We start from the raw sequence: 12,500 nt of genomic DNA, 5'->3' as shown, positions 1-12,500 counted from the left end.
ATAATATGAGCTGCTTCATACCTAGTTACACAAAACATGGGCAGAGGGGTGGAGCCAGCGCATCAGCCTAATCCAGCTGCATTTGAACATTATTTCATCAGGAGCATATAGTCAGGACTAAATTAAAAACTAACTTAGGTAAAACACTTTGCTGTTTGTGTAATAAAACCCTCAGTGAAGTGAGAGTTAATGTGGAAGAAAGTCCAAGTAAATCGCACCTTGTGAGCCAGATATTCTACCGACAGATCACTAGAGCGCAGGACTCGCTAGCAATACTTGAAAAGTGGAACTCGGTCAGTGACCAATCAGCCTCTTTGCATAGCCCACTATTTGCGCAGGCCAATCAGCATCCGGTTGAAAATCCGATCGGATTCTCATTGGTGTACACGAATATCATAGCGTGTTCCCAGAAGTTCGTGTCGTAGCGTGTCCACCCTTCCAATACATCAGGAGTAAACTTCTACACCAGTACAACAGTCAGAAGTACAACAGTCCAAACGCAGCCCAACGAACTAACAAAATCACGTACAGTAGTGTGCATAGAACACCAAGTATTGTGATTGCTGGCTGAGATTCCACCACACTCCATTCCACCACACTGCATGTGGCATCCTGTGACAGTCCCCGCCCCCCCCCCCCTCTCTCTCTCTGTCTGGTGGACTGGGGGGGGGCGGGGGGGGCTCCCCGGGGGAACGCCCGACCTGAATAATTCACCAGCCGGTTGGATAAAGGATCCCGCTCCGCTCCGCCATCGATCCCCTGCTAACCCCGGGAGCGCCAGCGCTACGCTGCTGTGATGGGTGGCTCGTCTGATCCTCTCCCGGTCGGGAGGAGGGGGGTGGGCGTGGCAGGAGGTTTACTTCCCTCTTTTTTCTCTCTCCATCTCTCCTCGCTCTCGTCCCTCTCTCCCCTCACAGATGGACGGTCTTTTTATAGCCTGTTGGGAAGCGCTCACCTGCTCCTCCTTCCTCATCCCTCCTTCCTCATCCCTCCTTCCTCATCCCTCTCTCAGTCTGTCACTCCTTCTATCCCTCACAGTCAATGTCCCTTCTTCTTCATCATATCCACCATCCCTCCATCACCCACCTCCCCCCTTCTTACCTCCTGTCCCTTTATTCCTCCTCCTCATCCCTCCCTCTCTCATCATCCCTCCTCTCCTCTCCTCTCCTCTCCTCTCCTCTCCTCTCCTCTCCTCTCCTCTCCTCTCCTCTCCTCTCCTCTCCTCTCCTCTCCTCTCCTCTCCTCTCCTCTCCTCTCCTCTCCTCTCCTCATCGCCCATGTAAGGAAGGGAGTGATTGTGGCGTGTTGGGAGTGTTGAGTGATTGTGGCGTGTTGGGAGTGTTGAGTGATTGTGGATCCCAGGCAGAAAGACTCACGGTCCCTTACTAAATGCTTTGCATTTCACAGTGATTGCGCGCGCGCGTGCGTGTGTGTGTGTGTATGTGCGCAGGTGTGTGTGCGCGTTTGCGAACGAGTGTGTGCGTTTGTGTGTGTGTGTGCGTTTGTGTGAATGCGTTTGTGTGTGTGTGTGTGCGTGTTTGTGTGCGTTTGTGTGTGTGTGTGTGTGTGTGCGCATCTCTTCTCCGTTCTCGTGTTTCAGGGGGAGCGAGCCGCCCTCCTGGCTCCCAGACGAAGCCTGTCGACCGAACCGGACGGCCGTAGGCGTCATCGCCTGGCTGAACTCCATCGATCGGGGATCTAATAATAATTGAAGTACGCAGAGAGGCTTTGTGGTGTTTCCATGCAGCAGGGTGTGGGGGCCCTCGGGGGCCCTCCGGGGCCTGTGCCAAGCAGAGGAGGGTGTGGAGGATGTAGAAGGCAGCATGTGACTGGGTGAGGTCCTAGACTAGAGAACAGTCTGTCAGACTGGGTGAGGTCCTAGACTAGAGAACAGTCTGTCAGACTGGGTGAGGTCCTAGACTAGAGAACAGTCTGTCAGACTGGGTGAGGTCCCAGACTAGAGAACAGTCTGTCAGACTGGGTGAGGTCCTAGACTAGAGAACAGTCTGTCAGACTGGGTGAGGTCCTAGACTAGAGAACAGTCTGTCAGACTGGGTGAGGTCCTAGACTAGAGAACAGTCTGTCAGACTGGGTGAGGTCCCAGACTAGAGAACAGCCTGTCAGACTGGGTGAGGTCCTAGATTAGAGAACAGTCTGTCAGACTGGGTGAGGTGACGTCCTGGTGAACAGTACGTCGGCCTGTTGTCGTTTTTAGGATCGATCAAACTGCCTCCCTCTCAATGTGTCCTCATGTAACAGGTGTCACTGCGTCACTCATCAGTTCTGCTTCCACCCTCACTTGGCCAGGCTGGGTTCCATCCCGGGTCCTCTGTCTTGCCTATGCATAAGACGCAAGACCAAGGCCAACAGAATCCGGAAGGATCCCAGCCACCCAGGCAACAGACTGTTCCAGTAGTTTGGTTTTGTAAACATGAAATGAACGGGTTTTTTCCGATTGTGAATAATAAGACTGTCGGCAAGTTGTTGAGTGGGGGGAGGGGGTTACTTCTCGCAGAGTTTCTTTTCTTCCTTATGCCATTCAAAAAGCGTACTCTTCGATGGTGCAAGTGGGCGATATTCATACTAAGTAGTGAGTTTTACCATTTCAACTCAGTTATGCCATGTGTGGGAGCACTCTTTCTAGTTCTATGAATGTATGTATGAACTGAGGTCAGTCAAGCAGATGGCCATTGTGTATTATTCATATTCATACAACATCCACCAGCAGATTCATCTGCGCAGCTTGTGCTGAAATACAGAAACACAGAATACTTCTGAAGGAGGTTTTAACCCCTCACAACCCCTCTGTAGGCTACTTAGTGCATGGCAACCTCACTCTCAGAAATTGGCACCATTTTGACATTCAAACTTATAGGAATAAAACTCAAAATGATAACTGCTGTGCAGCTCTGGGTCGGGGCCGAGATTTGAGGAGGAAGAGGAAGGAGACAAATCACAAATCCATGAGGGTCTCTACCCGGACTAATTATTTAAAACTTCTTAAATTAAAAAAAAAATCTTAGAAATCGTGTCTGAAATCCAAACAGATGCCTGAGTAGGTATTAGTGTGTTTATTCTGCATCACTGGGGGCTTGAACTCACAACCATAGACACCAAGGGTAGGTCATGTTCTTATTGAGCCAAGTGAGAAGCTAGCAGTTTAGTCTTTGCTCAGCCTTTAGGTTCTACAAAAAAACGTTCTCAAACAAACTTTGTATGTATGTATGTATGTATGTATGCATGTATGTATGTATGTATGTATGTATGTATGTATGTATGTATGTATGTATGTATGTATGTACAGTATGTATGTATGTATGTATGTATGTATGTATGTATGTATGTATGTATGTATGTATGTATGTATGTATCTGCTCCATGTGTGACAAACTTGTGTTTTTTGGCTTGTCTTGCTAATTGCACAGTAACTGCAGCAGTGCTCAATCAGTGGCAGTCAAGGCGGGGGCTGGGGTTGCACTATAGGATTGTGGGTAGTGTATTTTTTCCATATGAGAGCAATAGTTTGAGGGGTATAGAATGAGGACATAATTCAAGATACTGTCAGAAAAAGCCGTTTTTGAGATATAATTCTAAAAAAGGACATACAAATGTTATTTTCTTTCATGAACATTGGAGATTTATAGAGCGAGAATTTGTAGTAGCTGCATACAGTACTGATTACAGTAAAACATGTTGATGGACTGTGGCCTCAATGTTTGATATTTCCAAAATCTGTGAAGATCATTTGTGGAGGACAGTCTGGCGATGCAGTGTAGCAATTGCGGTGTCACTTGGCCAAAAAAATGTGGGAGGAGTAGGGTTTGATAGGTTTCATAAAGGTACATGGTGATGGTAATAGTTTTGGTGATAGTTTTTGAGAAAACCAGAGTGCTGGACTTCATAATTCCTGCCAGCTCGAAACACATAGACGTTTCTACTCACTTGGCCCTACAGTACGTGTTGGTGGTGGTTGCAAAGTGATAGCATGTACAGCTGATTTATTATGATTTTTTTTTACGTTTTAAACTTTAGCCTGTTGCTGTAGCGCCACCACCAGGACTATAGATCCACAATGTCAGCTGAGCTGCCCGGTCCCTAATCTTGAGACACTGGCATGTCTGGTAGACACACTGGTTAGTGAACTGATGTTGTGAGGCTAGATGGCAATGGTCATGGAATGGGCGATTCCCGCGCATGACAGAATTAGACCCCCTATGGTGTTGGCGTGGGCTTGGTACTGTACAGATGCCAGATGCCTAGCCCCCCAGATAGGGCTCAAAGTCAGCCAATCACAGACTGTGTATGTCCCAGATATTGTCCTCTGGGAACTGGTGTTGGGTTTTTGAAGTCATACTTCATAGAGCTTTTATTTCTCAGGCTAACGGCCTCTCCTGGTTTGAACTAACGCCACTTTTTTAGGTCAATGAGGAGACGTCAACTTGCTAGCTTTGGTCACAAAATCCAAAACTCACAGGTTTTATTAATATCATTAATAAATCATGTAAGGATATTTCTTACACCTCTCAGGTGACCTCACAATTTCTCTCTCTCTCTCTCTCTCTCTCTCTCTCTCTCTCGTTCATGCACACTCACTCAAACACACACACACACACACACATCAGATAATTTCACGCTCGAATTCCATGGAAGTAGTTTGGGGACCCCTCGCTGTGTTGTTCTCAGGAAGTTCTCACAACGCAACAAATCGGCAGAACGTTAGGATCGTCATTTTTTTTAAAGTTTCGGGTTTCGTCAGACTGTAACATTAGTTACTCCTACGAGTGAGCAAGGTTCACACTTTGATCTACCACCCAAATGCCCATCATCTAATATGAGGTACCAAGCAGGCACATTCAGTTGGAGAAGATTAGGGACCAGGCCGGTACAGTTCACTGGAGAAGATTAGGGACCAGGCCGGTACAGTTCACTGGAGAAGATTAGGGACCAGGCCGGTACAGCCAAAACAGGATTATACTCAGTATATATTCATATATGACCCTCATGTACTGTATCACGTACTGTAACAGCAGGTGATGCTCCCATCCTCCTCTTTCCATGTTCGGTAACTAGATTACCAGTCTGTGTTTGATATCGAGCTTCCAACCCCCGAGGAGGCGAGTTGAGAGTAACTCGATGACGTGCTCTACTCCTGGCTGTCACACATCTGCCTCATATCCATAATTCAATATAATCTATGAATGTGAGCCACCTACCTGACTCAGCCCTGTATTTATCATAATTACCGTGTAATTCTCGGTGACACGCCAGTGGAGGTGGCCGTGCCCTGAAACTAAGCGGGAATTAATAACGGTGTGGGAGCCGTGTCGGGGGCGTTCGGAACATAGGTCGCAATGACCGCTCTCCAGGCCGCCACTTAATGGTGTTATTTAAAGTTTGTAGCTTGCTCGAGTGTTCGATAATGAGGGTTGTTTCTGTCAGGAGGTCAGTTAAATGTGGTTTAAGAGAAAGGTGAGTTATGGGGAGATGTCGAATAAATACCCAGCAGTATTTGTGGATGTTTGGGTCCGAGGCTTGCGAGTCTTTAGCCGGAGTTTGTTTTTTTGTTAACGCTGCTACGCTAGGCTGTCTGTGGGATGTGTGAGATAATGATGGGGGTTTGAGCTGGAGAAGTCTGGCAGCTGCCAGGATTATCTTATGGAGCTTGGATCTGCAGGACGGCGAAATGTGAAGGCTTTGAGGATTTTTGCTGTTGAGGCACACCTAGTTTCACACACACACACACACACACACACACACACACACACACACACACACACACACACACACACACATGCACACATGCACGCGTGCACACACACACACACACTATATGCATGCACGCGCACACACACACACACACGCATGCATGCATGCGCACACACACACACACACACACATACAGTACACACACACACACACACACACGCATGCATGCACGTGCACACACACACACACACACACACACACACACACACACACACACACACACACACACACACACACACACACACACACACACACATACATACAGAGCGCCTGTCAACTGATACATTCTTGTCATACCTGTATTCCGGTTCCTGTTTGAACATTTCTCCACAGCTGTGTAGGAAAGCTCTTCAACATCCTGTGTGTGTGTGCATGTGTGTGCGCAAATGCATATCTGTGTGTGCATGCGTTTGTGCGGTGTATGAGCTTGTGTTCTTGACATATACAGTATGAGTGTGTGTTCTAGGGATGAGGTCAGAGTTCACCATGACCCGTTTTCTCCATGTATTCCTCCCCAGATAGCAAGCGGATCTGGGCCATATACAGGCCAGATCTGGCCCTTGTGGCTTAGTTCCGGCCCATATATGGCCCAGATCCGCTTGCTATCTGGGTCTGCTTTCTTATCCATCTGTACAGTTTTTGTTTCACGCACGGTCAGAAAGAATGTGTATTTAATTGGAGAGGCTGTTGAAGAGGGTGGCAGAGCTCACATACCGCCTGACGGATCTGGAGCAGAGGCTAGGACTGAGTTTCGCAGAAAAAAAAAATCATTCAAATTTAATGTCGGATGTTTTATTTTGGGTGACCGTGAACCGCCCTGTCTGATGAATAAGTGAAGGAAAAGCTCTCTCTCGCCACCCTCCAAGCGTGTGGGTATCCATCATGACAGAGGTCGGAGGCATGAGAGACTCAATTAAGTACCTGAATGATATAAGACGGACAATATGGCTGCTATCCCAAACAGCCAATCCAAGAGCAAGCTGGTGCTTCTCCAGTCATACCTGCCCCAGCCAATCAGATCCCAAACGGCAGGGCTTAGGGGTTGATCTGAATGGGTTCCTTGCAAATCCCTTCGCTTCACTGTGCCTGTCAGCATCGACCGTTAGCATCCGTCAAAAAATCAAGAAGTGAACCTCGGCGATCGTCTAGCGTGGGACGCAGGCGTCGAACATGAGGCGACAGCTGCAGTGGAGCCGCTGCCAATAATTACAACGGATTCATGTCGTTAGTGTCTGATGGTTGATGGTTGACTCAGACGCTGACGGATCCATCGGAGCCAAGGAGTGAGTTTGCTTTATAGACTCCTAAAGGAAAAGTTTGCAGAGAGGGAAAGAGTGAGAAAGATGGGAGTGAGGGAGAGAGAGAGAGAGAGAGAGAGGGAGCGACAGGCGATAGATGGAGCGACAGGAGAGCCTTAGTGATGAGGGGAGAGGCGGACGTCTGAAGCCCACTGAGAATCGGGGATTGCAATAAAGTCACATGACGTATTCCCACTGCGATCCTGAAAGTCGAGGCTAGGAGGCAGACCGGAAAATGAAGTGTGATTTATGATACTAATATCCCATTTATACACTAAAACCCCAAGTAAAAACATCATTATTGTACAATCATGAAAATAATCAACCACACACATTCAGAAACCAGTCCTACACGTAGAACACTAGAAAAGATGTTTCACCATATTAATTTACCCAGGATGCATTTCTTCAGGTGTTTTTTAAAGGAACATCAGAGAGACCAGATATTTCTAAGCTTTAGCGGGTATTTGAGCCCAGCTGCCCGGTAGCACAATGATACACGCTACACTATAAACTAACAGTGAATGCAATGAGAGAATAAGAGCAAGAGTGTTCTCATTGCACTGTACACACATACACACACACACACGCACGCACGCGCACACACACAGACACGCACACGCAGAGGGCTGGCTGGTCTGAGGACTAGCATGCTGTGGGTAATTAGGATGAAAACAGTACCTCCCCGGTCTCCTTGTCTATCTGCAGTTACAACAACTTCTCCTTGTCTCACTGTGGCAGCAATTAACCATTAACCGTGTTCCACACACACACACACACACACACACACACACACACACACACACACACACACACACACACACACACACACACACACACACACACACACACATTCCACAGGAGGACTGGGAGGAGGTAATAACTGTTGATAAACCCTTGAATATCGGCCTTGTTCACCTGCTGCTGCCCAGAGAACCTCCTGTAGCATGTCGTGCCACGGCAGCAAGCCATCCCCTTTAACCGCTCCATTCCCTTTAAGAGCTATTCTTTTTATTCATCAGAATGAGTGGTTAATTATCAAATACATTTCAATGGGTGCAGTAAAAATGTCGCATTGATAAGCAGGGAAAATGGTGTTTGCAGTGTGTGTGTGTGTGTGTGTGTGTGTGTGTGTGCGCTGATGATGCCACGGCTATATGCAGGGCATAATGTCAGGTTTGTAATTGAATCTAGAGCCAGTGGAGAATGGCTGAATAACTGATATTAGAATCGGCCAGCAAAGCATGTCATTAAGAAATGTAATTAGGAGCACCTGCTCCTGTTGTTGTGATTCTGTATTCGGCATGATTGTGTGTGTGTGTGTGTGTGTGTCTGTGTGTGCGCATGCAGTCATTGTCAATAGCCCATGGAGAGATGCCAGGGAGACCAAAGTGTTGTCAGAATCCACAGTTAATGGAGCCAGAAATTGTCACTATAAAATTGGATCTGCATACTGTACATCTGGAATTCTTGTTGTGGGCTCTTTTTTAAAACACTTACTGTAGGCAACATACCACCTATTAAACAAACATGTTTCCTGTCCAGAATCAGCCCGTCACCTACTGTATGCAGTGAGGTTGAGGAGGAAGTGAGCAGTGTTCGTTTTCATGTGTTATGAGTTATCTGAGTTGCATGAGTATTTGAATGTTTTCATGACACATCGGTGTCTCAGCTGTCCTGCTCTGGACAAAACACTTGACATGCCTGTCTGTCAGTTTGTCTCGTAATGAGCAATCTGCAACACACACACACACACATACACACACACACACACACACACACACACACACACACACACACACACACACGCACGCATGCACACACACACACACGCGCGCGCATGCGGAGATGTGACAGATGGACAGTGTTGACATTTGCAGTGACACTCTGAGAGTGTGATCTACTGGCGCAGCTTCAGCTAATGAGACAAACGATCGTCTCCCCGGTGGTTGTCTCATCCCATCATGGTGACCAGTCGTTCCCCAGCCTTCAGCGGCTCTGCTGTCTTTGAGAGAGAGAGAGGGAGAGAGAGAGAGAGAGAGAGAGGGAGAGAGGGGGAGAGAGAGAAACTTTTAATACTTTTAATGACATCCTCACAATAAACTAAACTAAACATCAAACTAAAACCATAACCGATTATATAACCAATTATAATTTTAAAAACAAAACTCAACACCCCCTCCCCTCCCCCCCCAACACATTTTAACAATTTATTTATGTCCACATAGAGAAAATTACATACAGGGACACAAATACTAAAGGTGCAGTCAGTATACAATCACAATTCATGGACCAGCGGCACAACTTTCTTTTTCACACATCTTCCAAGGGTACAAGTAGCAGCGTCTCCGCCATATATGGCGACTGCCTATGACAGCAGAGACAGAGCAAGACTTAGCAAGGCTTATATCTCTTTGGGTATCTCTAGTTGTCGGAACCCTCTCACGACCACCCTGTGTGTACAGTACGTCCTAGGCTGCCAAATATGAACACAACTCTGAGATGGTATTGAGGAGAGGTTGGTAATGACCTTGATCATGAAGGCTTCCTCTAGGCTGGGGTCAAATGCGCAGGCTACCTCCAGAACAAACACCTCTCTGGACACTTCACTGACAACAACAAAAACAACAACATCTGGTGTATTTGCAGACAGATGTGTAAAAGTGTCCGGGTTACTGCAGAGATGGAACATGGTGGGATTGACACAGGAATGTTTGCCACACACACAGACATGCATGCACACGCACACACACACACACACACACACACACACACACACACACACACACACACACACACACACACACACACACACACACACACACACACACACACACACACACACACACGCACATATATCCGCTACTCAAAATTAGCAGATGATCGCACAAAATCAGCAGATGATCACAAACAAACCACAGTACAGATCAGCCCTACCAGACACCACACCCTCTCAAACTCATCCACATACAACACATCAGCATCCTCCACCCTAAGGCGCACAGAGACCACACTCTTCAACATCTGGACGCGGTCCACTCCCTCTCACCAGGCTCCTACGTGTTCAAGGTTCAAGGTTCAAGTTTGTTTGTCTCCCTACGGAGACAACTGAGCCAAATAGACAACTGAGCTCGCCCCAAACAGAAAATTCAGCAACACACCTTGTGCCCGTGAGAGAGATAGAGAGGGAGGGAAAGAGACGAAGAGGGAGATAGTGAAGGGAGAGATGGTGAAAGGAGGAAATCGAGTCAGACAGAGAGAGAGAGAGAGAGAGATGAGGAGGGTGCGTGTGTCTCCGCGCTGGGATCTCCCATCATGGCAGTGAACGAAGTGAGAGGGAGGGAGGGACGACAACCCAGACCCCGGCGGCCATTTTGAAAAAGCCGGTGCGTCTCGGTGACAAAAGAACCAGTCATTATTCTCTGTACAGAGAGATATTTGCAGTCACAGGTGAGACGCTCTTTGCTCTCAGGAAGAGACGGGTATAGAAACGCCGAGGGAGAGACAGGCAGCGAGAGAGAAATACGGCGGCAGAAAAAGACGCCATCTCACATCAAGGCGAGCGCTCGCATCCACCTGTTGAAATAGCAGCACTCCGGGGAGGGGGGGAGACGCATGGGAAGGGAGCGAGACAATGACAATAGAATGATATCATTATTTCAAGGAGGGATCGGCGAGGGAAAAGGAAGAAGGAAAAAGAAAAGAAAGAAAAGAAAGAAAGAAAAGAAAGAAAAGAAAGAAAAGAAAGAAAAGAAAGAAAGAAAAGAAAGAAAAGAAAGAAAGAAAAGAAAGAAAAACCAATAGTGACAGAGCAAGAAACGGAGCGAAAAAAGGCAAGAGACCCTTGAGCGTGACCTTTTCCTGCGCTGCTCTCGTCTCTAATCCCCCTCCTCCAACCTGCACCTCAAATCACCTCTAGGAGGGGAAACCATGTCGCTCGCCACCAGAGGGGGAGGGAGGTGGAGGGGAGAGAGGGGGTGAGTGAGAGAGAAGGAGAGAGGAGGAGGGAGACGTGAGGGGAAAGAGAGAGAGAGGGAGAGAGGGGTTAAGAGTGAATGCTAGAGGTAGAGCGAGGGAGAGAGGGAGAGGGGGATAAAGAGGGAAGGGAAAAAGGAGAGGGAGGAAGACGGGTGAGGGGTGAAGGGAAAGAGAGTTAGTGTGTGTGTGTGAGAGAGAGAGGGAGGTAGAGTGAGTGTGAGAGAGAGAGGGAGGTAGAGTGAGTGTGAGAGAGAGAGAGGGAGGTTGAGAGGTAGAGAGAGAGAGGTAGAGTGAGTGTGAGAGAGAGAGAGAGAGAGAGAGAGGGAGGTTGAGAGGTAGAGTGAGAGGGAGGAAGAGTGAGAGAAAGAGGGAGGTAGGGTTAGAGTGAGGGAGGTAGAGTGAGAGAGAGGTAGGTAGAGAGAGAGAGGGAGGTAGAGAGAGGTAGAGAGAGAGGAAGGTAGGCAGAGAGAGAGGAAGGTAGAGAGAGAGAGGGAGGTAGAGAGAGGTAGAGAGAGAGAGAGGTAGAGAGAGAGAGAGAGGGAGAGAGAGAGGGAGAGAGAGAGAGGGAGAGAGAGAGAGAGGAAGGTAGAGAGAGAGAGGAAGGTAGAGAGAGAGAGGAAGGTAGAGAGAGAGAGAGAGAGGAAGGTAGAGAGAGAGAGGAAGGTAGAAAGAGAGAGGGAGGTAGAGAGAGGGAGAGAGAGAGAGAGAGAGGGAGAGAGAGAGGAAGGTAGAGAGAGAGAGAGGGAGGTAGAGAGAGAGAGGGGGAGAGAGAGAGAGGGAAGTAGAGAGAGGGAGAGAGAGAGAGGAAGGTAGAGAGAGAGAGGGAGAGAGAGAGAGGGAGAGAGAGAGAGGAAGGTAGAGAGAGAGAGAGAGAGAGGAAGGTAGAAAGAGAGAGGGAGGTAGAGAGAGGGAGAGAGAGAGGAAGGTAGAGAGAGAGAGAGGTAAACAAGTGGATGAGTTGCCACGGTAATCAGGATGCCATTGTGGCAGCCACTCTATCCCACAATCCCCTCTGATGATAATACCTGCTGCCTCACTGGCAGAGCACGCACACACACGCACACACAAACACATGTACACACACACACACACACACACAAACATGTGTACACTCACACAAACACACCGATGCATGCCAGAGGGAACAGACGGTTATCAAGACGTGATTAAACATGGGGCAAGCCTGGTCATGATCAACTCAACAACACCCACCGGTGCACGAGTTTCATGCCAGGAGAACAAACAGGGCTGATTCTAGAGTTGGGGGTTGGGGGGGGAGACCCCCCCCAGCCTCCCTTTACGGTGGGAGACCCCCCCAGCCTCCCTTTACGGTAGCTCTGCCTCTAAGAACAACCTAGAGGCTTCGGAGGGGTAGACATTCACTGCAGAGCGTGAATAGATGGTTAATTTGGGCGTTGCCTGGTGGGAAGGAACACCACCAGCTAGCTGAAGGACCTG

The 12,500-nt window shown here is 48.1% G+C and overlaps 1 protein-coding gene across 2 annotated transcripts in view; it reads left to right on the top strand.

Moving 5' to 3' along the window:
- cpne5b (copine Vb) overlaps positions 1–12,500 on the top strand; it is a gene marked incomplete at its 3' end in the record, with an annotated part of 160,554 nt that overhangs the window by 25,539 nt on the left and 122,515 nt on the right. The window lies entirely within an intron of this gene.

This window comes from Borostomias antarcticus (genome assembly GCF_949987555.1).
Source record: "Borostomias antarcticus genome assembly, chromosome: 11".
NCBI classification, from domain to species: Eukaryota; Metazoa; Chordata; class Actinopteri; order Stomiiformes; family Stomiidae; genus Borostomias; species Borostomias antarcticus.
The sequence above is the reverse complement of the archived record's forward strand: the minus strand, read 5'-3'. Positions and strand labels throughout refer to the sequence as shown.